General features: G+C 32.3%; 1 pseudogene; it reads right to left on the bottom strand.

Moving 5' to 3' along the window:
- Positions 1 to 15,150: 15,150 nt before the first annotated feature.
- LOC101700431 (uncharacterized) lies at positions 15,151 to 17,245 on the bottom strand (annotated as a pseudogene).
- Between the last annotated feature and the right edge of the window lie 6,232 nt (positions 17,246 to 23,477).

Here is a 23,477-nt window from a genome sequence, read left to right on the forward strand (position 1 = left end):
AATTTTTATCACCATAGACAACAATGCCAATGAAGTCACTATCTAATGATTATTTTTAAAATTATGATGTAAATTTAACATTTGGAAAAAGCCCCTAACTCATTTTGAATATTATCTTATGGAGGTAAATGTAAATCGGAAAACAAAGAAATAAAACTTCACCCGAAGCATTCAGTTTTTGCTTAATTTAATAATTTATCAGCGTTGCACATTAAGTAAGTGCTAAATTCAAAGAATTTAGATAGTAAGGCCAAAGTATTTTAGAAATCCAATGAACAGGGCTGGGGATTTAGCTCAGTGGTTCCACTGCCTGCCTAAACAAGCACAAGGTCCCGACTTTGATCCCCAGTACAAAAAAAAAAAAAATCCAGTGAACACCTTGAAATGCCATGTGATAAGTACTACTCTACAGGACAATTAACTCTTACTCAGTAGCCAGGAAGGCTTTCTGGAAGAGCAAGGACATCGCCAGAAAAGTCACTACAAGATTAAAAAGAAAGAGGAATGAAAAGAAACAATTTATTCAAAAATAAAGTATCAAGTAATATTTCAGTACTAAGAAATCAATAAGATAGTAAATATTACTATGGAAAATTGAAATCATGTTCTCTGTATCAAGTGATGTGAAATTATGGGGTAAAGGTGGAGGAAATAAATACATAGAATATTATCTAGAAGAAAGTAATTGGTAGTTTTTTAGGAATATCAAAGGTGAGAAATTCATGCCCACTCACATCTACATCAATACCCGCTACAAATAGAGCAGATACAGAACTATTTTGCAATTTCATTTCTGTTAAAAGGAAAATCTAAAATAAATGGCAACAATTGTTTGAAAACTTTTTTTTGTATATGAAGTCAATTTAATTTATTCTACAAGCTTCATTTTTTTTTTTTTTTTTTTTTTTTTTTTTGGTACCAGGGATTGAACTCGGGTCCTTGCACTTGCAAAGCAGGCGCTGGAACCACTGAGCTAAATTCCCAGCCTCTACAAGCTTCATTTTTGAAACAGTTAGAATAGAAAAAAAAAAATCTTGAGCTCAAGATCAACTACGAAAATAATTCTACCAGTCACGAATGTTTGAGAAAACCGATAGCAATGACTTTCTAAATAACCTCAGTGTTCTAGAAGATTCAGATTCAAAACAGAGAAGAGACACAGTAGTGGTCATATTTGCTTGATAACTAACATCTGAAAACATAAAATTCAAGATATCAAAACTTTAATGATGCATACATCATGCATTTCTAAATAAAATAATTTCATTTAATTTTTTTGAATTGCAATTTTAATTGAAACAATGAAAGTAATGTATGGGGATGTTTCACTCCTCATTTCAGGTGCAGGGTTTTATAACTCAAATATCTTGACAGGTCTAGGTAGTGTCTAGGGCAGAGTGTCATTCATACTGCTTATATTTATAATAAACCAGACAACTTGTGTTTCTTGTTCATATGCAAAAGTTAGTGTATTATCACCAAAGATTCTTGTATTTGCCTTTGTGGAGTTTTATAAGAGTAACAGGAATTTGTGTATGTAAAATATGGACTGGTAGTGAAAAAAGGTCTTCGTTCATTTCACTGGAACCTGCTTGGTCAAATTTCAGCAAGCTTTCACTATATTCATACGGAAAGTGTCGTTCATCTACTTATTTATTTTCCTACTAAGAACCAATAAGTTCAATATCTTGTCAAATATTTTAAAGTATAATATTCATATGAATAGTATGGAGATTTGAGAAAAAATAGCAGATTACACATTCAAAGTTCAGAGATATTTAGGGCTGAATTATAAATTTTTCAAAGGGAAGGTTAAATTGGGCCAGGACCATAATATTTAAAATAGTGCAAAACTATATATTTCCATGCTGTCTCTGTAATTCTTTGTAAAACTCATATTTTTACTAAAGTAAAAATCTACATTTGGACAATTGAAGATCCTTTAACATTTAACTTTTTTTTGATATTGTTGTTGTACTATCTATTTTGAATTTAAGAAATAGGCCCGGATATGTTTTGTCTTGTTGAAAGACATTGACCTATAGTTATATGCTTTTTAATCAAGTTGTAAATGTTTTGCTAATGGGATAATACATTTTAAATGATTTACTAGTTAAATGCATACTCTCGTGTATACTAAAATTATGTAACATTTAATGTATTTTATTTTTAACCACTTTATGGGTTTATTTTCTGTGACTGAGTTTTGAGTTCTTTATATAATACATATTTAAGTATTTTATATGTGTTTTACAAATAGTTTCTCTCCATCTGTGGTTTGCCATTTGATTCTCTTTACAAAAGAGAAAAATGATGCCTTTTACAAAAGACCAAAAGTAATATTAATAAATTCTAATCAATATTTTTCCTTTGTAGAATATGCTTTTGTTATTTCTCTGTAAATTCTATGCCAAATCACAAATCGTCCAGATTTTGTTGTGTGTTTTCTCCTTCAAATTTTATATTTTCAGATTTCATATTTAGGTATATTACATTTTTTCAATTGATTTTTAGAAAAATCTATGCAATGTATGTCTGAATTATTTTGTTTTCCTTTAAAATGGACACCTAATAATTCCTACATAATTTGTTGAAAACTCTTATCTGTATTTTGTTCTTTTATTTAAACCAATTTTCTTTCCTTTTATTCAAACCAATTTGCTCTATTTGTATGCATTTCTGTGCTCAATACCTGATCTCTTTATTACTTATACTGGTAGTAAACTTAATCCAAAATAATGTTAGTACAGGAAATTTCTTTGAAGCATTGTGTTAAGTATTCTCGGTCTTTTTCCTGTCCATAAACCTTATAATCATTCAATATCCAAAAAATAGCATTGATTCTACAAATCACATTGGGAAGAAATGATATCTAAACAAATGGGACATTTCCAATTAATGAAAGCTGAATATCTCTCCATTCATATAGGAATTTTTTTATTGTTTTGTACCCAGGAACCAAATTCGGGACCTTGTGCTTGTGAGGCATCACATAGGAGTTTTAAAAAATGTTTTCATCAGAGTTTCTAGTTTACCACACATATTCTGTACATACTTTGTTTGATTTATGCCTAAGTATTTCATTTTAATGCTATTAGGTTTTAAATTTCAATTCAAAATTTAAATAGCAATAGATATATACAAAACAGCTGACTTTTATGTGGTAACAAACTCTGACCCTCTTAATAATCATTTATTAAAACAGAAATTTTTGTTAATTCTCTGATTTTCTACATGGGAAAGCCACCATATGGAAACAGTGTGTTGAAAGCATTCCTTCAGATCTGTACATTTTGTTTCAGGACTACCTGATAGTTGCAGGATGCAATTCTGGAGCAATCTGGTGAAAGGAGTAATCTTTACCTTCTCACCCTTAAGTAAATCTGCTAATTGCTGGTATTTATACATGTTCTCCTTCAGGTTGAGACCACTTCCCATCATTTCCAATTTTTGGAGAAATTTCATCAAAAATAAGTTTTTTATACCAATAAATTTGGTTGTGGGAGTTTTTCTTTTCATTGATTTATGTGGATTATTTTATTGCAATAAATTTTACTTCGCCATGGTTTATAATTTTCTGTACGTTTTTAGTTTTGTTTTTCTAATACTTTGTTCAGGAGTTTTGCATTTAAGTTCATGAGGGAGTTTGGTCTGTAGTTTTCCTTTGTTGTAATATCATTCTCTGGTCTTGAATTAGGGATATGTTTACTTCATAAATTTAGTTACAAAGCATGATCTTCTATTTTCTGTCAGAGCATATAGACAAATGGTGGCATTTCTTCTCTAATTGTTTTTCAATTTTTATTAGTACATGTTTGCAATATATAATGTTTACATTCACCTTAGGATGTAGGTACGTATTCTTAACATATCTTGATTCTTTCTACACCCCTAATCTCTTCTCTATCCCTTCTCCCTCTTTCTCTGGACCCCATTACTTGTTGCAAAATTTCTGTCTCCCCTTTTCCTGTTCTCTATATTTTATTTTTTTAATTACTTATACTTTGACTTTCTCACATAAGAGAAGTTATGCAATATTTAAGTTGTGTATCTGATTCATTTCACCTACTATTCTAATCTCAAGGTGCATACATTTTTCTACAAATGAGTCAAATTTATCCTTCTCTGTGGCACAGTACTACTCCATTATGTATAAGTACTATATTTTCTTTATCCATTTTTCTGTTGATGGAAGTATTGGCTGTCTTTCCTCAACTTCTGTTATAGTATAGCCATAAAACCAGGATTCTTTAAGCAAGATTATTGTACATTATTCATTCAATTTCTTTAATGAATATTGCCTCAGTTAGATTACATATTTTTTGCTGGTCATGGTAATGCATCCCTGTAATTCCAGCACTAGGGAGGGTGAGACAGTGTTATCAGCAGCGCGGACTACATAGTGAGTTCAGGCCAGCTTGAACTATTTAATGAGACTCTGTCTCAAAAAGAAAATAGATTATGTATTTCTCTCTGGGGAAGTAGTAGTCATAATAAATTCAGTCATATTGGTAATGATTCCATTTCCAATTTATGTAAAAAACCTTTCCAAATGGAAAAGGCATGGCTTTCTTTGCTTAAATTTTTTTCTTTGTTAAATGCAAAGCCTTCCACACATGGCATGGTGGCTGTAGTTACGAGAGGTTTATTGTGTACCTCAGTATTACTGATGGAGTAAATTTTAAATATTCCCACAATAAAGAAACAAGAAGTTTATGAAATTCCAGATATGTTCACTAGCTTGATTTACATATTCCATAATATGTGTATATATAAAATATCATATTGTACTCTGTATATATATATATATATTTGACATTTAAATATAAAAAGTTTAAAAATTCATTCATTTAAAAATGTGTGTTTTAATAGTATTATTTTCTATTTTATGGGCTTATGTATTTTCACCAAAAAATTCCCTTGTGCATTTTTTGCATTATGCTGAGGGCACTATGACCTTTTTAGTGCACCAAATATATCATTCCATTCAAAGTCACTCACTTTTGTAATGTCTGTTCTTTTCTTCTTTTAGAATCTTCCCTCTATTAAATTATTTTAATTTCATATTAAAAATAGTATAGTGGTACCCTGGACTTAAGTATTCTAGCTTAAAATAAAATTTCTGGAAAAAGCATTGTAGTATCAATCCCTTTGCAAGCAAATCTTGCTTCTGAGAAAGTTCCTAGCATATTTGAGATAAGACAACGTGTTGCTGAAAGGGCAGGCCATTGCCTTGTGATGTACTTCCTCACTCAGAAGAAGCCATCATTTATTGTTTAGTGGAACAATTTACTAATATTTCTATTGCAAAACCAACAGCTAACAGAATCTTCTGCAGAATGCCAAATGTGATTGGTCCTCAAAGTTTGGTAACATACTGAAATTGTTTGAGATGCTCTCCATGTACTGTTATGTAGACCCTAACTCCAGTGATTCTAATTTAACTGGCTCAGGAAACTGTCCAGATAATTTTCATGTGCATGAATGTCTGAGAACCATTCTTCTCTAGTAAACAAAAAATGTGTGAAATTTCCCATATGGACAGAATTTAAAATTTGTATTGCTGCTGTGACCAATTATCATGTTACCAGAGATTAACTGTACTTCTCTGGGTATGATCACCTTTCTTCATCTTCAAAATCAGAAATAAACAGGAAACTGCAAGTTTGTCCTTCTGAATTTGCTGCTTCCCTTGTCCTCTGTGACCCAGAATGTTTCTCCATTATTTCAGAATTACTGTGATTAGATTTGGTCCAAATGGAAATACAAAATACTCTTCTGCAAAAACATGTTTTATCTTAATCATAACTGTAAAGTTCCATTTGCTTTATAAAATAATATATAGATTCCTAGAATTGGACTGTCATCAGCTTTTTATGGGAGAGAATTATTTGTTTACTCTACTTCTAGTTTATGATTCCAAAAATAAACCGGAGGACATTGGGTGACATCTTCTGGTTTTAGAACTGCTTGAAATATACTTGTTTTATGTCCCTGCAACTCTGAGCCTCACTCTTAAGTACCTTCGAGAGACATTCTAAAGAGAGTGAAGATAAGCCTACAATGACTGGACAGCTTAACCTACTAGCAGTCTTTCTTGTTTTTCCATTCTTTTGAAGAGACCAAAAGTAAGATTGTAAGGGTGAGTTAGCTGATTATATTGACAACTAAAGAGAAATAGGTAGTGACTAATAGAGGGAGGGAAATATATGACAAAACAACATTTCAGGAAGAAACTCACGAAGAACACTAACCCACCCCCAATAAAATCACTGATATAATTTCCCTAAGGAATGAGTTGAGTTTTCCCCCAACAAAGTTTATGGAAATCTGTGTCACTCATGGACTGGACAATGGAGGAGGAAGGTCTAAAGTAACAAAAAGTTATGAGGAAATGAAAAACATGGAAACGAAGTCTTTGTAAATAAGGATGGGTGGAGGGGGTGAAGGGAGGGCAGGATATGGGGAAAAAATAAGAACCAAGATACTCATGTACAGGTACAAGCACCCAATGATAAATGTAAATGTACTGTATACCTGAAATGTACTAATATAAGAATTTAAGAAAAAAAATAAAGTAACAAAAAGCCACTGAATCCTCATGACTGGTTACAGAAATGAAGATTATATATTCCACTTTTTTTTTTATCAGATTGCATACAGACCCATGCATATTTTAGATTTTTTTTTTTTTTTTGGTACTGGGGATCAAACTTGGGACCTTGTGCTTGCGAGGCAGGCGTCGGAACCACTGAGCTAAATCCCCAGCACATATTTTAGATTTTTAAAAACATGACCTCCACACTCATTTAATATGTATTTTCTTGTGATTAAACTTGTAGCCTGTCATATATTTATTATACATTATATTATAGCAGAATAATAACTAAAATATAGCCATCATTCAGAAGTCTGGGCTTGAAATTCTATTCAATAATTTTGAACATTAATTTGTTCTGCTTCTGGAGATTCAAGAGATTTTGGTTGTAAAAAAGTGGTAAAATTTTATGAAGAAAAGACGTTTTTATATAAGTATTTCAAGAAGGGCTTGTCTATAGGGAAGGCCTTTGTGTGGGCTGTATTGTGTATTTTTTTCATAGTATCAGCTCTTTTCTGTTTCAGAGGAAAGCAGAGTTATCTCTTCAACCACTGAAATCAGTTGTGTGCTTTTGCGGGGGTTCAAAGGGAGGTTTTATATTTGTGCACTGACAATGTAAATGAACCAATAATTTCGATAATACTTTTCTCCCTCAAAATTTAAATCATACTGGAATGAAGCAAAGGCTAAGGATGATTTAGAGATTTGTTGCCTCCAGGAGTTGAGAGAAGACATACGGTTGAGAGTGATGGGAGGTGGATACAAACCAACGTTCTCCTAATTGGCCGGTGCTTGTGACCCCTCATTTTTGTCTATCCTCAATTCTCCAGCGTTATGGACCTTCAATAATATATTCCAGGTCATTCTAATAAATTACTTTTATGCTAAATTATTTAAAGATTAGGTTGAGTTATTTGTAACCATAAAATATAATGTGTACAGACAACATAATGTATTAGATAGTGAATCCTTGGCAGGAATCCCAATACAATTTTTGTACACTGTCAACCCAGAGAAATTAATTCAGAAATTGAATAAAATCCTGGGAATACTGAGGAGAGTTTTTCTTTTAAGGAAGTATACTAAGAGCTGGGATTATAAGCACAAGTTCTCTAGGTGTCAGAAAAAGAACCATATGGAGGTTAAATAAGAATAGAATAAAGGAAGTTGATTTGGGCACTAAAATAGTGCTACCAGATGCTGAAAATCTTTAAAATGCTTCAATGCAAAATCAAATGATGATAAGATGATAGGTTGAGTTTCCACAGATCTTTACCAGCTTTACATGAGCTTATATATAGAGAGTTATAACAAGGATGCACATAAAACTCTTCATCAAAATGGGGTGTTGTGGAGAAAGAATGAATATCTTTTAAATTTAAAACAATTCTTTTTTAAATTTTGAGACAGTGTCTAGCTAATTGGCTCAGGCTGGTTTCAAATTGGATTTCCTCCTCCTTCAGCCTCTTAGAGTGCTGGGATTATAGGTGTGGACTATCATGCCCTCCCTTCTTAAATAGCATATTTGAACTGCAGATTGTACAATTCAGGAAGGGTTAGTTGACATGTTTAATGATTAAAGCATCTTTTGCCTTGATTTTGCAAGAAATTTGTATATATTTTTCTCATAAGTTTACCACTTTTCACAAGTTGTGTTTTAAAACATAACTGCATGAACATCTGTATGGAAAATTCACACAAGATATGTTTTTTAAAAATAATTTCTCACTTTATAAATCTTACTATATACTGGTTATTCTATCTAGACTGCCATTAGATTCCTAATGATGCATCAACTCTTAGTAAAATTACTCCAAATTTCCCATTACAAAATAAATAAATGGTGAAACAACTCAAATGCCCATTAATGAATTAATTTTAAAATAATATTATATATATATATATATATATATGCAATGAAATAATATCGATCCTTTTTAAAAAAACGAAATTTTGGCACAAGTACCATCAGGTGAGTCTTGAAGACACTTTTCAAGAAGAAATAGACCAGAAAGAAAAGAACCCTTTTATGTTATCATTAACAGTTACATATTTTTAATACAGTTTATTTTCGACTCCCCATTCTTGTTTCACACACTTGTTTCCTTATAGATGTAGTATTTAGGGCAGAAAGATTTATAAACGTGCACACATGAATTTTCTAGAGGATTCCAAAGAGAATGTAAAAGTGTTCATTATGAACTTGAATTTTCATTATAGATGAAAATAGGCTACAAAGTATTAGCATTAACCAGAAACTATTCATATTGTATTTTAACAATACTTTCAGCATTTTCAAATATGTTTATACAGCAAGCATTTTAAAGATTAAAATTTAAGAATTAATCCATGCTTTGAAACAAAATCCCAAAGAAATCTCATTACACAGCTAACTGCATATATTCATTTGATTGTATCTAATAATATCAACTACTATGATCAATTCAGTCTCCACAGAGTGAAGGGTGAATAAGCAAACTAAGAAGAGGAAACTTGTGGTCTATGATTCAAAGACTTTATATGCTATATAAGAGATAAATTGAACAATAACTATGACAAATAAGTAAATTTTATTGAAATGACAAGGCAGGGAATAAAATGATGTACCTAAACCATAGACAAAAGTAGGCGTGATTGGAAATATAGTGTTTTCTTGGGAATGGGCATTCCATAAAGAAATATATAATTTTTTAATACTATGGTCTTTAAATAGCCTGCATGGTTTGGTAATGAGCAAACATTGACATAGTTAAGAAGGCATACATTGAAAAGAGAAATTATCGTTGACCTTGTGTTTGGTGGTGTGAAATTCACAAGTTTTGTACTAAGTCCCTGTAAATTCTTTAAAAATTGTGGTTTTAAAAATGACAGTGGTGATTTAAGAAAAATGTCACATCTGTGTGAATTTAACTCTTAAATTTGCGACACATCTCATCTGGGTTTACACAATGTAAATGTAAAGAATTATATAATGTGTGACGTGTTAGAGTCCTTTCAGTTCTGTTATCCAACTCTCCCCACTAAGCACATGAAAATATTGAGGCATTCGGAGACACATGACCAATTTTGGTTACAAGGCACCCTCTATCAAAGTGAAAAACTGTCAAGCACTGTCTCTTTCAAAATACAATACTTTAAATCACCCATACAGAAATAAATTTGAGGAAAACTCTGAAATTACTGAGCTAAAGAAAGATATGTAGTAAGACTCCTGAAACTTTAAAGTCATACAGATTTTTATATCTACCATAGGAAATACATTAGAAGAATGTTTTAAAAAGACTTGTTACATTAAACTCCTAAAATTATATAAATTTAAAATAAATGATCCCATTCATGAAAATAACATACAGTGTCTGTCCTGTAGTAAGTTCAACTTTGACTTCATAATTTGGATGATGATACATCAGTTATCAGGATATAATATTCATTTTGTGGACAATTTTCAAAATGAAGATGATTCTTCATTCTTTTATTAAAGTTTCTTTTTTCTTATATGTAAATTGGTATATTGTCCATCCTTGACATGTCATCCACCCTAACTTTTATGCTTATTGCCCAAAAGCACAACAATCCAGCATTTGGACAAACCATCTTAGGGTTAAAATGTTTGATATCTTAAATGAAACTCTACATGATATATTTATTTAGGATTTTTAGACCTTATGTCTTAAAAATAAATCCTTGCACATTTTATTTTACAGTCTAAGTACTAAAATGTCCTATTAGTGACACTTGAAGTTTTATCGTAGCTGCCACTTATCAGTGATCATTAAGTGAATAAAGCATCCATCAGAGGTATGGAAATCAGCTCCATTCATAAATCATTCTGCACAATCTGTTACCAGAGGTGAGCTAAATGAACATTTTAGAAATATCTATAAAAATTTAAGACCAAGAGCAGGGATAATGTTCCCATTCTATTTAGCAGCCAGTGATGATAGGTTTCTTTCAAGAAAAATGTTGTTGATTTCTTACTTCATCTTGCACAGCATATGACCCAAACAAGTAAATGCCTGCTTGCCTATTCGAGGGATTTAACACCGAATATATCCTTTCTCATTAAACACGCCATTTTATACATGTGAAAATGTCATAGTGTCCTCTTCCTTTCTTCTGTCCCAACCTCACCACAGGCCCATCCCCATCACCCCAATTTCCTCATGTAATCTTGGTTTCCTTGGAAACCCCTTCTCTGTAATCTAGAGACTTCTGTTCACTTATACCTCCAAGGTCAAATTGTGTAGAAGGAAACCAAGGTCCCTATGCTTCTTTGGTACAGATTGATCCTGTTAAAGAAGATTTTTGTTCTACTTTCTTGAAAAAGTTCTTTTCCTTCACTTGTAGGGTGAAATATAAAACAAGAGCACTCTAAAACGTGCAGCCAACAGGGAGAATGTGGTCACTTTAATTGGAAAATACTTTTCAGCACTTTTAAGCAATTCAACATTTCCTGCTTTCAGATGGTAATTTCTGAAACAACATTCCTTACTAATTAATCAATATTTCATTACAGTGATACAGTCAATACATTGATACATCTACAAGAATCATTCACTGAGGTAGAATTTGGTGCAATTTTAAGTGCTACAGGGAAATTTCAAACGTGTAATGAAGCTGAAACAAACTTTTCTAAGGTTGTAAAACATTGCACTGTAAGATAATGAATCTCCATATAGATATGTAGGCCAGATAATTTGCAAAAAATTTTATGATGTTTCAAATATAAAATAGTAGTCTTGAGTACTTAGTGATTGCATTGACAAGTTAGGTAATCATATACCTTGATGTTCTATGAAGATACAGCCTTCTAGAAGATTCTAACTTCTTCTATTGAAGTATCAATGAGAATTTAAATGTTCAAAATTTAAGCCCTCAACATTTTTTGTTCTATCAATATCTAGGCACCTAACTATATTTAGCATTATCAAAAATGAAGCCTATAGTCACACTACTGACATTTAAAAAGCACTGGACTTCATTTTTATGTCGGTTGCTAACAATTATTTTCAGCATACAGAGTGGTATTTTTCAATAAAAATTTAGGTGTTACTTTTATTCCCATAGACTTCTTATTGAGAAGTATCAAATAGCTTTCTTTTAGTTTTGCTAGAAATTTCTATCAACTTCTGGGATTTTCTTATTGATTTTATCATAAAAATATCCTTCCTGGAAACTGGACTAGTTTCACCATTCCTCATTTATTTGCTTAAACTTTCAGAAGAGGTATAATTTGTTTTTACTGATTTTTACCAAGCAGTAAAACTTTTCATGACACCTCTCTTTTTTCTCTCTCTCATATTCTCTCTTAAACAGACAAATAACCTGGGATCTTAACCTTTACTGTCCACAAGGCTAAGGGAGGAAGAATGGGACACATTGTCATCAATTTTTAACACAAATAACAGAGATATCAAGATCCTTTCCAATTAACACTCCAAATCACACTGGTGAAGTGAGAGCTTCGGGGTCATGTTCTCTGCTGTGAGACCTGGTGAAAAACTTTCAAGATCAGCCTGCGGAGATGTACATGACCTTGTGTATCATTGAAGATGTAAATGCTTTTTAAAGTATTTAGAAAGAAAATGACAAAATGAGCCTCTGAATGGAGCTGAAACCACTGAATCATAATTTTATTTTCTTCCCTTCTTTTAATTTGTTTTACATTTGGAGTTGGAGGATGCAATAGCTCACTCCTCAGCTTTAGTAAGAAATGAGTATTATTCAGAATTACATAACCAAAGAAATAAGTAAATAAAATGAGCATGAAGGACCTCCATTTTGTGGGAGCTGTTTGGAATTCCAATTTGAAAGAGAAATGTCTTCCTTTCAAAGAGACATAATGTCTGGTAGAGAAACAACAAGGAGTGGTATATTCTTTAGTGGTTGGATTGTCTTAAACATAATTAATATATTGCTTCATTGTATTAAAGAAGTGATATTTCTTCTTTTTTCTGTTAAAATTATAAATATTTAATATTCTCTTCAGAACTCCTGTTTTATAAAAATTTGAAATATCTCTATTAAAATTTGAGGTTTTGTGTACCCATACATTTTACATGGGCACAAAGAATATACAAACAGATTCCACTGTATACCTGTTCCCTAAATCCAAACATTGTCAGAATTTTGTCAAAATTCCATAGCATTGGTTTATGTATAAATTTTCTTAAAATTTTATTACGACACAAATTCATGTTTACTATAACAGATTTAATTTGTATGAAGTATCCACATTTAGGTATAACACTTTAAATGATACATATTACCTAAGAATTGAACTGCATTTTATTTATTAATTTCCTATAACAAAAATCCAACCAAAATCCTATGCTTCTCTCTCTCATTAGACCTGTGAAAATTTCTATATATGTGCATGGATTGTAATTGAGTTATGAAAACTAGTCCATACTTACACTATATTATTGCCTATATTTTTTTCCCAAAAGAAAAAAAGAAATTAGGGGCCAGAGATTTAGCTCAGTGGTTTTGCTGCCTGCCTCACAAGCAGAAGGACCCAAATTTGATCCCTGGTACCAAAAAAAAAAAAAATTAGTTAGTATCATTTATATTTTTATTGAGAGGTATTAAATGAGAAATTGCCTGGTAATAATTATTCTATGATAGCTTCATGTGAAATCTCTGTTCATATAGAAAGAATATTTTTATATCTCAGATTTCCATTTGGTCCTAAAATTCTGTGAATTTTTATTCATAGAAAACTCTAGAACCCACAGATCTTGCATCATAAATGCCCTTGTAAACCAGATTCTAACCTGTTTCAAAGATTAACTTGCTGAATCTCAACAAACAATTGATGGCTTTGCACAGTGAATTCATCTGTACTCAATCAAGTTTGACAACAAAAAGACAAGTGCTCCTGCAGGTTGACAAGAGGTCTGAGACTAGAGACAGTAAACCAAGTTTGGGAGCCACATCTTTCAAATATTCACTATGTAGTATGTGTAAACCACTCTACTTCTCTGTGCTGATTTTCCTTATCTGGAAATAAGGAGAATCACTTTTTTTCTAGAGATGTAGGGCACTTAAAGGAGGCAAAACAATATCTGTCCACTGTTTTGTAATAAGTATATGAGTTATTAGAATTTATTAAGCATGTATTAATGATATAAAACATATACAATACCCTTTATTTGATGATATGTCTATCTCAGTCTACATTCTCCAATGCAGATTATGAATATGGGTGGAGACACAGGCATAGAGTCCACTAAACTGGGACCAGCAACCAGATGGGTGAAGGATACAGGCTGGTGATGTACAATTGTGCAGCCTTGAGAGCTCGGTGTACAGAGCCAAATTGATCCTCATACTCTATTCTCTAACATCTTAATCTTGTAGGAAGCACAAGGGAAGAGTCAGCATGTCTGATCTAGCTCAATGAATCTTTTAGAGACTGAGTGCCCAAACTGTAACCCAAAACCCAATCATGTATCACAAAGCGCTAACACTGCAAATAAACCTAAATACTGAGCAATTAGAAAAAAATACCATGGCAACTTGTCTTGCGTGCCGACAGAGAGGACACTATCTCAGGAATTACAAGTTTTTACTATCAAAACCTTTATGATAGTTTCAGCAGAAATCAATAAATACAAAAGCCAGGAAAGAGCATGGTTTCATATGTTGTTTTCATATTTTATTTTTTGTCCTTGCACATGGCTAGGATTTGGATCCAATATTTTGATAGTAAAAACTTCTAATTCTCATAATCTGTAGATTCTCATAGTAAAAGGGGGGAAGAAAAAATACTGGCTAGGCAACCTTCAGGATCTGATACAACAAACACCATCCCCCCCAAAAAAAACAAAACCCAGTGTCCACATCTTAATGATCACACACCTAGAGAACAATGAACAAACCAGCCAAAAGGAAAGAGGGAAAAGAATAAAAGACTACTCTCCTGCCTATGTCACATAAACTTCAAACCCTACATGGGTCCAAAAGCCCTTTAATGGAAATAATATTTCCATCTGGGCCATATATATATATATATTATATATATATTATGTATATATATTATGTATATATATATTATGTATATAACAAAAGAGTAAATATCATATGGTTTCTCCTCCATAAAAAATTCAAAGTATAAATTATTTAAAGAAGAAAATGAAGGATGATAGGAAACAGGGAGATCGACTTTGTGGAAATAGGGAGTCTAGGGGTGGGGGAGATGGGAGGGAGAAAGGGGAGGTATAAAGATCATGATGTAATATGTACATGTACCAATTTCCCACAATGAATGTGTATTATGTATAGCAAACATTTTTCAAGAAGAAACTTAAAAAGAAGTACATCATACAAAATATGTGGCTATAGCTAAGATAAATTTATCCCCCAAAATTTAACACCTGCCTATTAAAAATACTAGAACTCACGGAGTATTCAGTTTACTTTCAAGGATGAGGCCCAGATCTTTTCTAGTATGAATTTTGTGGTAAATAATAAGTGAAGTGATGCTCAGGGAGGTTTTTCTACATGGTTTTCATACACAAGATTCCTCTCAGGTATGATCTAGTCTTCAAAAGAATAAGCAATGTTCTACTTTCTCATATTAACAAGGTAATTTAACAAGTTGCCTATGATAATGATTCTTGCACACATTCCCATATTCCTGATCTTCATATTTTTCCTCTACTGTGGATTTTCACATGTTTTCGAAGGTAGGCTGTATAAATAAAGGCTTTCCCACATTCCTTACTCTCATATTATTTCTCTCCTGTGTGGCTTTTCATGTGTCTTTTAAAAAATGAGTGACATCTGAAGGCTTTTCCACATTCCAGACATTCAAAGGGTTTTTCTCCAGTGTGCATTCTTGCATGGATGGTTGAGAATGAAGAATGTTGAAATGCCTTCCCACATTCCTTGCATTCATATGGTTTTCACCCTGTGTGCATTCTCATATGGAAGCTGAAGTCTGAGAAATACATAAATGATTTCTCACACTTCTTACTTTCATAAGGTTTCTCTCCACTGTGAGTTCTTCTGTGAACTATAAACTGGGAGGAACTAATAAAGGCTTTCCCGCATTCCTTACGCTGATAAGGCTTCTCTCCACTGTGACTCCTCAAATGCTCAGTGAGGGATGAGGAACAACTGAAGAGCTTCACACACTCCTTACACGCATATTGTATCTCTTGGGCATGATCTCTCACATGTGCTTTAAAGGATGAGGGATAATTGATGGCTTTCCTACATCCCTTACACTCATATGGTTTCTCTCTACTCTGATTTTTCACATGTGTATACAGGGAAGTGGGAAGATAGAAGGCTTTTCCACATTCCAGACATTCATAGGGTTTTTCTCCAGTGTGTTTCCTCATATGGATACTCAAGGAGGAGGGGCAATTGTAGGTTTTCCCAAAGTCCTTACATTTGTATGGTTTGTCTCCAGTATGTGTTCTCATATGTTGATTGAGTTTTGAGGGCTCACTGAAGGCCTTCCCACACGCTTTGCATTCATAAGGCTTCTCTCCAGTGTGAATTCTGATATGTGTTATGAGGTGAGAGGAAGAACTAAAGGCCTTCCCACATTCCTTGCATTCGTATGGCTTATCCCCACTATGAATTCTTTTGTGTTGGGAGAGTGATGAAGGACAACTAAAGGCCTTCTCACACTCATCACATTCACACACAATTCTTTTATGTTCAGTGAGGTAAGAATTACTGAAAGTTTTCCCACATTCCTTACATTCATAGTTTATTTTTCCACTGTGAATCTTCATATGTGCCCTAAAGAATGAGGAACAACTGAAGAGTATGGCACATTCCTTACATTCATAGGGCTTCTCTTCAGTAGGTGTCTTCATATGCTTCTTAAAATAAGCAAGAAAATGGAAGGCTTTCCCACATTCCTAACACTGGTAGGGTTTGCTTCTGGTATGAGATCTGATGTGATTCTTTCTTCTTTTTTTTTCTTAAATCCTTTTATTGGTACATTTTAGGTATACAGTACGTTTACATTTATCACTGGGTGCTTGTACCTGTACATGATGTATCTTGGTTCTTATTTTTTCCCCATTACCCGTGCGTCCTTCACCCCTCCACCCTTCCTTATTTACATACATTTCATTTCCACTTTTTTCTTTTCTCATAAATTTTACTTTCCAATCTTTCCTTTCCCCAAAGGACGAATGGCATAGGAAGGCATTTCCACACTCGTGACATTCATAGGAGTTTACTTCAGTAGTTCTCTTGAGTACATTAAGATTTGGAATTTGTTCACTTTGATTTTCTTCATTACATTCATAGATGTTTTCCACCATGTGAGTCAAATGTCTCCCATGTCTTTTGTTCCTCTCATCAATATCATAGTGCTCCCAGTTTGCATGTAAAATGGAGAACCAGAAACCATTTCTATATGACTTTTTGTTCGTTAGATACTTTTTCTAAATTATTATGAGGCAGAACAACTGATTCATTAGTTTTAAGTAGAATCTTAAAACCTAGGGAAGTCAGGTTCTGGAAGTTTTCCAGCATCACATCTCTGTAGAGTTTTCTATGAGCAAGATCCAACAAAGCCCATTCCTCAGGGGTAAAGTCCACAGCCAAATCTTCAAAGGTCAGGGAATCCTGTATCATATTTTTCTGTAACTCAGCATTTCTTCTTTCTTCCCTCATGTCACCTGCATTAAAAAAAGTACGTTCCATTGCAGAGGAGGCTTCTGGGCCACCCAACCACTGCTCCCAGCACAGAGGAGGTTTCCAGGCTGCCATACCACCACTCCCAGAGCCAATAAGTTTCTTCTGTGTATCCTTGAAAGTAAGAGTTGTCTTACTACTACTGACAAAATTTAGAGAAGCAAAAAATATGTGAAGAAAAGAGAGCAATGAGTATGCACATATTTAAATCATATATCTGTGTGTGTCTGGTAATAAGCAACCATATCGATCTGTCTCCCTGGCTTGGCAACATCAAATTGTATTTGATATTATAATTCATTATTTTATGCCCTGTATGTTAGTTATGTGCCTTAACATTTATGAAACATTCCTATTTCACAAAAATTAAATATACTTTAGTAAATATCCCAAGCCCTTCTTTTCCAGGACTTCCACAGATTGTTACATAAATCTTTATCAGAACCATTTACTGCATACCCTAATACTTTTAATATATTCATATCATTATATTGGCCCAAAAGTCTAAGAAACCATATGTCTTATTTATCTTTATGTCTTCATAAAATGTTTAGCAAGTGTTACACTTCTAATAAATGATTTATTGAATGTATACATATAGAAAAATATTCAAATCTATATTTTGATGTGTTATATACTTATATATGTGTAAATTCACTCATACATAGTATAAAATGATGCTACTGAGACAGAGATATAAAAAGACAGAATAAATGTGTATGAATAATTTTCAGTACATAATATCTGCTTTACTACACCTTGTAAAAACCTGTTATTACAACTGAGAGCAGTATGCTGTGTAGTGCAGAAACCTGGCAGCATCAAGTTTTCTGCTTAATTTTAGAAATTTTTTTAATATCAAATCCAGGAATACACATTCATTTTCTTATCACAATTGCATACTTCCTCAAGAATTCGTTCTACACTTTGTCACCTCTATTTCTTCATTAACTTCTCTGATGTTAAAATACATATGTCTAACTATCTTCTCAACAAATAAATCAGTATATACTGTGCCAAAGTAAGAGCCTACTCAGTTACTACTGATCCATAGTTCTTTCTCCAAAGCCACATTTTTCTATAGCCCATGGATTGTTTTATAGATGGTTGTATTTTTTTACTCTTTTTTGATGCCTTTTACCTCTACATTTTGACTTTAATATTTATTAGAATTCTTTATTTATGCCATAGGTTGTGCAATTTATATAGACTACTAAAAGTTAATATAAAGTATAACGTTAATTTGAATTGTGATTAACTCTTCACTACTTGCTCTTATGTGGAACATAACATATTTAATTTAGTTACAATAACTGGTGTTTTTCTACCATTGTTGAAATTATTATGAAGCAGAATATTTTCATGGAGATATATCATTGTCAAGTCTCAGAGTTGTTCTCATCTTGTCTGAATTATAACACTGATCCATTGGAATAATTATTTTAGGCTATTCTCTGAAACAATCTTTCTTTTTTTTCTGTTAATTCAGAGAGTGTAGAGTTAGAACCTTGTCTAATGTAGCCTGATTGGTATGAATGGGAGAAATAGATACAAAAGCCAAATCTCTACACTCTAGAGAACTCAATCTCATGATGTCATAGGACCACGGAGAGGGAATTTTGTGTCACAAGTATAATGAGCTCATGGAACAAATATCAGTCAAGTCTTCCCAGAAAAACTAATGTTTAATCATCATGAAAGTTTTATTTACAGAACTTTTTGTACTAATTATATTCTTCATATTTAATGTTATCATCCATTCTTACATCATAGAGAAGAAAATAAAGCTAGAACAAGATAGAAGAGGAGCTAAAATTCTGGAACAATGCTATCATAATCAGATGTTCTTTAATGTATTTACTATCTCACTTTATTATTTTAAATGACTTCTAAGGACTTTAGTAAGTTGATGTTGAAAATCACTGTTGGGAAACTCTACCAAACCACAATTCTATCTATATTTGTATCTGCATCTGTATCTGTATCTGTATCTTATCTGTATCTATCTATTCACACAGAAATATGCACATATATATATATACTAACAAAATATCATTGACCCCAAATTTAAAACTAAATAAGTTATTCTTAGATAAATATATCGTCACTGTTACACAGTTTTAGTCTAAACAACCCAAGTACCTAAAGACATATGAATGGGTAAAGAAAATGCTTTATATGCATAGCTGGGCTATCCTTTAACTGCAATAAATGAGGAGGGCTATTGAGGTAGTTTAGTGTTAGAGCATTTGTTTAGCATAATTCAGATTCTGGGTTCAATCGAAGCATGAGAGAGACAGAGACATGCAAATGGAGAAGGAGAGGAAGAGGGAGGGGAGAGGGAGACAGGGGTGGGGAGGGGGGAGGGAGAGAGAGAAAGAGAGAGAGGGAGAGAGAGAGAGAGGGAGGGACGGGGGGGGAGAGAGATACTTTCCATTTACTACAACATATCTAAATCTGGAGGACATTGTTTAAGTGAAATAATGCAATTTAAAGAGGAGAAATGCTACATGAATCCATGTACATGAGGCATCTACAGTAGCCAAATTTATAGAAGCTGAGAATATCATAGGGGCTACCAGTGACTGAAACCATGGAAAAATGGAGAATTGTTGTTCAATGACTAGAAACTCTCAGATATGGTGGATTGACAAGTTCTAGAGATATTTTGTTCAACATATTGCCCATGGCTGATATGCAATATTGAACAATACTGAACTTATATTAAATGTTCTTACCATGAAGAGTCACAAGAAATGCTTGGGATATGCTAGACTTGTCTATTTCATTGATTGCTATAACAGTATCATTGGTGCTTTTCGTACAAACATATCAAATTGTACAAATTAAAGCCATTCAATGTTTGTATATCAATAATTCCTCAATAAACCTGTTTCAACAGAGAAACTAAAGGTAAAAGAAAAATCAGTCAAGGAATAACAAAAGTACATAGCAGATCTCTCTCTCACTCAAAAATCAGGTACATTTTAATTCTCACTGTAGATCTGGATGAATTTCATCACTGATATATGCAGATATCAGTAAAATGTCAAAATAGAATCCTTTGACATCTGTTATTATTGAAAGAATTTGATCATTTTATATGTTATTTTTATAATTGAACTTCATATCAGGTTGTTGTTTAAAATGAATGGCAAAAAGATCTAAATCTAGGGAAAATCTGGCACTGATGTTCTGCTCTTGCTGATTTAAGAAAATGGAATAGAAAAATAATAGAAAGAAAAAAGAAAATGGAATAGAAGTTTACAAAAATTAATAAAGGCTACAGAAATTCTACAGATTCACATGGTCTCAGAAAGAGTCGGAGTTTGAGAGATGCATGGAGTCTACAGTGGCACAAATGCCTTCCTTATAAAGCTGTGTTGCTGTCTACAATTCATGAAACATTGTTGTAACTGGCACTCTGTAAAATACTTCTGCTGTAGTGTTTCTGACTGGCACTTATTTAAGGGTATTAAAGAGAGAATGGTGTCACTCAAAGACAAATACTGTAACTGTATTGTCACTTGGACACAAATGGGGAAAGCACACTTCTTTACCCATGTTTTATACCTTTAACTTTGTTGTGTATGCTGAAAGAAGATGGGTTAAAGAATGCTCAAAAATCAAGAGAGAAATTTACATATGTGCAGTTAGAAGCAGATTTAAACCATCAATAGTCATGTTGGATATTATGAGAACTTGATCATAATACTCAATGTCCAATATAGCAAAAAGGGTAAAATGTCAAAGCAATATCCAACATAGTAAAAAGGTACAATAATATTATTAAGTCTCTGTTAAGGCTTTTTGGAGAAGAACAAAACAAATAAAATTAGTATCAATAAGAAACCAGGGTTATCAGACACTTAAAATATGCAGTGGAAACAATGGAATTGACAATAAATCTTTCACAGGTATATATAGACCTCCAACTGTTTTGTGATGTTCTATTGCATTTATGAAGTTTCAACCAGACTTCCTACTCTTTGTTTTTATATATACAGCTTGAATGTGGAGTGCAATGTTCCACCTGGTTATAAATGTTAAGATTCTGGTATCATATAAAATATATCACTTCCAAAATTCTGTCCTAATTCATCATGTTACACCATTAATTGGAGTTAAACCAATAAGCATGGATTCATGCTTAAAATGGGATCATTATGCCACAATTTCTTGTGAAAAAGAAACAAATATATAGACAAGAGAATACTGACTTGAAGGTTTAAAATGACAAAGGAACCAGGAAAAACTAACCAATCTCTACCCAGATTTAAACTATAAAATTGAAAAAAACTATAAAATTGATTTGATTATTCCATAGAATCAGCTAAAATAAAGCATACATTAAAAAATGAACTTTTGGAAAATAATTCATTTGAGTTATGATTTGGTTAAAGTTTGCTGATGTGATAATGAAAGCACAAAAACATAGACTCAGCATTCAGAGTTCAGGCATTTTCCCTCTAGCTATGGTTTACTTTATTATAATTTTATTCTTATACTTTTGTAGTCCATGCTATATTAGAAAACATCATAAAAGGTTTTGACATGTGCTAAAACGCTACCAGTTTCCTATATAGTATTCCAGGTTATCTGTACCGTCAACCATTTCAAATATTCATAAATTGTAGAAAACTGATAGCAATGCAAGTGATTATTTTCCATAGAAGTGTAAAAGGATATGTCCAGTGAAGGTGTGATTGATTTCTCTCATGCCAGTTTTATATTCATAATCAATCCATTTCTACATTCCTGTCATCTTAAGTTAATTTTGGTTACTTTGAATTTTCTTTAAAAATGCTACCTAACTAAAGAGTTGAATAAAAATATTGATACCTATTTAATTTATATTTTATTAAATCATGATTTTCCTTTTGAAAAATCTATCCACTAACATGTAAATCTTAAGATATTCTGTAAAATGTATGCAGTACTTTATCCTTCAAATAATTATCAACAACCACTATGTGCCCAAAATTTCTACATGGTTGAATTTTAAAGAAAAGAAGATCAAGAAATGTAAATGTGTATAATATGTTTCCATGGGGGTAATGTATTTAATAAGGAAAAGTAAAGAATGTAGAAAGACAATGAGTGACAGAAAAAATTGATGAAAAACTTTGAAGTGGAAAAAAAGATTATTGAATGTCCTGTCTAGGGCAATCTTTTGAGTTAATGGTGCTTTTCATTTTAAGCTAAATAAAATCTCCATAAATTGCTTAAAAATTATAAGGAAGTGGTAAAGATAAAAATCAAGTGCTTAGAACCAGTATAAGGCAAACTGATGGAATAGACATATTGAGAACAATTCCACTGAAGAGCAACAAGAAATACATTCTTTTCAGTATTCTTGGAATATTTTCCAGAATATAAAACTCAAAGTCACAAAGTACAAGTTTTAAAATCATTGAATTGATTTCACAAATCATTCCTGAACTCAATGAAATGGAACTAAAACTCAATATCAAAAGCAAAATGAAAAAAAAATCATAAATACATGGAAACTAAATAAAGTATATTTGAAAAATCACTGGATCAAAGAAAAAAATCAACATTGAAATAAAATCAGATAGTGAGACAAAACAAAACATAGCTTGCAAAAACATGGATTGCAGCAAAAAGTAGTACCAAGAAAAAGGTTATAACCATTTACACCCAAGTCAATAAAATTCCCATACTAACAATCTAATTTTAACACTTAAGGAATTAAGAAAAATGAACTAAGCTCAAAGTTATTAAAAGGAAGGAAATTATAAAAATTAGAGTAGAAATACACAGTAGAAAAAATACAACTGAATTGATTATTTAAAAAGTTAAAATTGATAAATCACTAGCCAGACAATAAAAGCAGAGAAGACTCAACTATATAAAGTCAGAAAAAAGTAAACATTTCAACTTATGAAACAGAAGTATAAAAACATGAGGAAATTTGTACATAATTATGTAACAAAAAAGTGGTTGATATAGGAAGAAAGTAGAAACATTCCTAGTTTTATATAAACTACCAAGGCTGAATTAAGAAAAAAATAAGAATCTTGAAGAGACCAATAGTAAATATATATTGAATCATAAAAAAATCCTTGCAACAATAAAAAGATGAGTACCAACGTTAGAGTTGGGATTCGAATTCAGAAACCTTTGGAATTCATTTGTGGGAAGAGCTTGGAAAGATTTTGAGATGCTGGCTGGAGTAGCAGCCTTAGAA

Source organism: Heterocephalus glaber, unplaced genomic scaffold, assembly GCF_053883595.1.
Source record: "Heterocephalus glaber isolate CG9 unplaced genomic scaffold, H.glaber_assembly_v1.0 deba00000594, whole genome shotgun sequence".
Classification (NCBI taxonomy): domain Eukaryota; kingdom Metazoa; phylum Chordata; class Mammalia; order Rodentia; family Bathyergidae; genus Heterocephalus; species Heterocephalus glaber.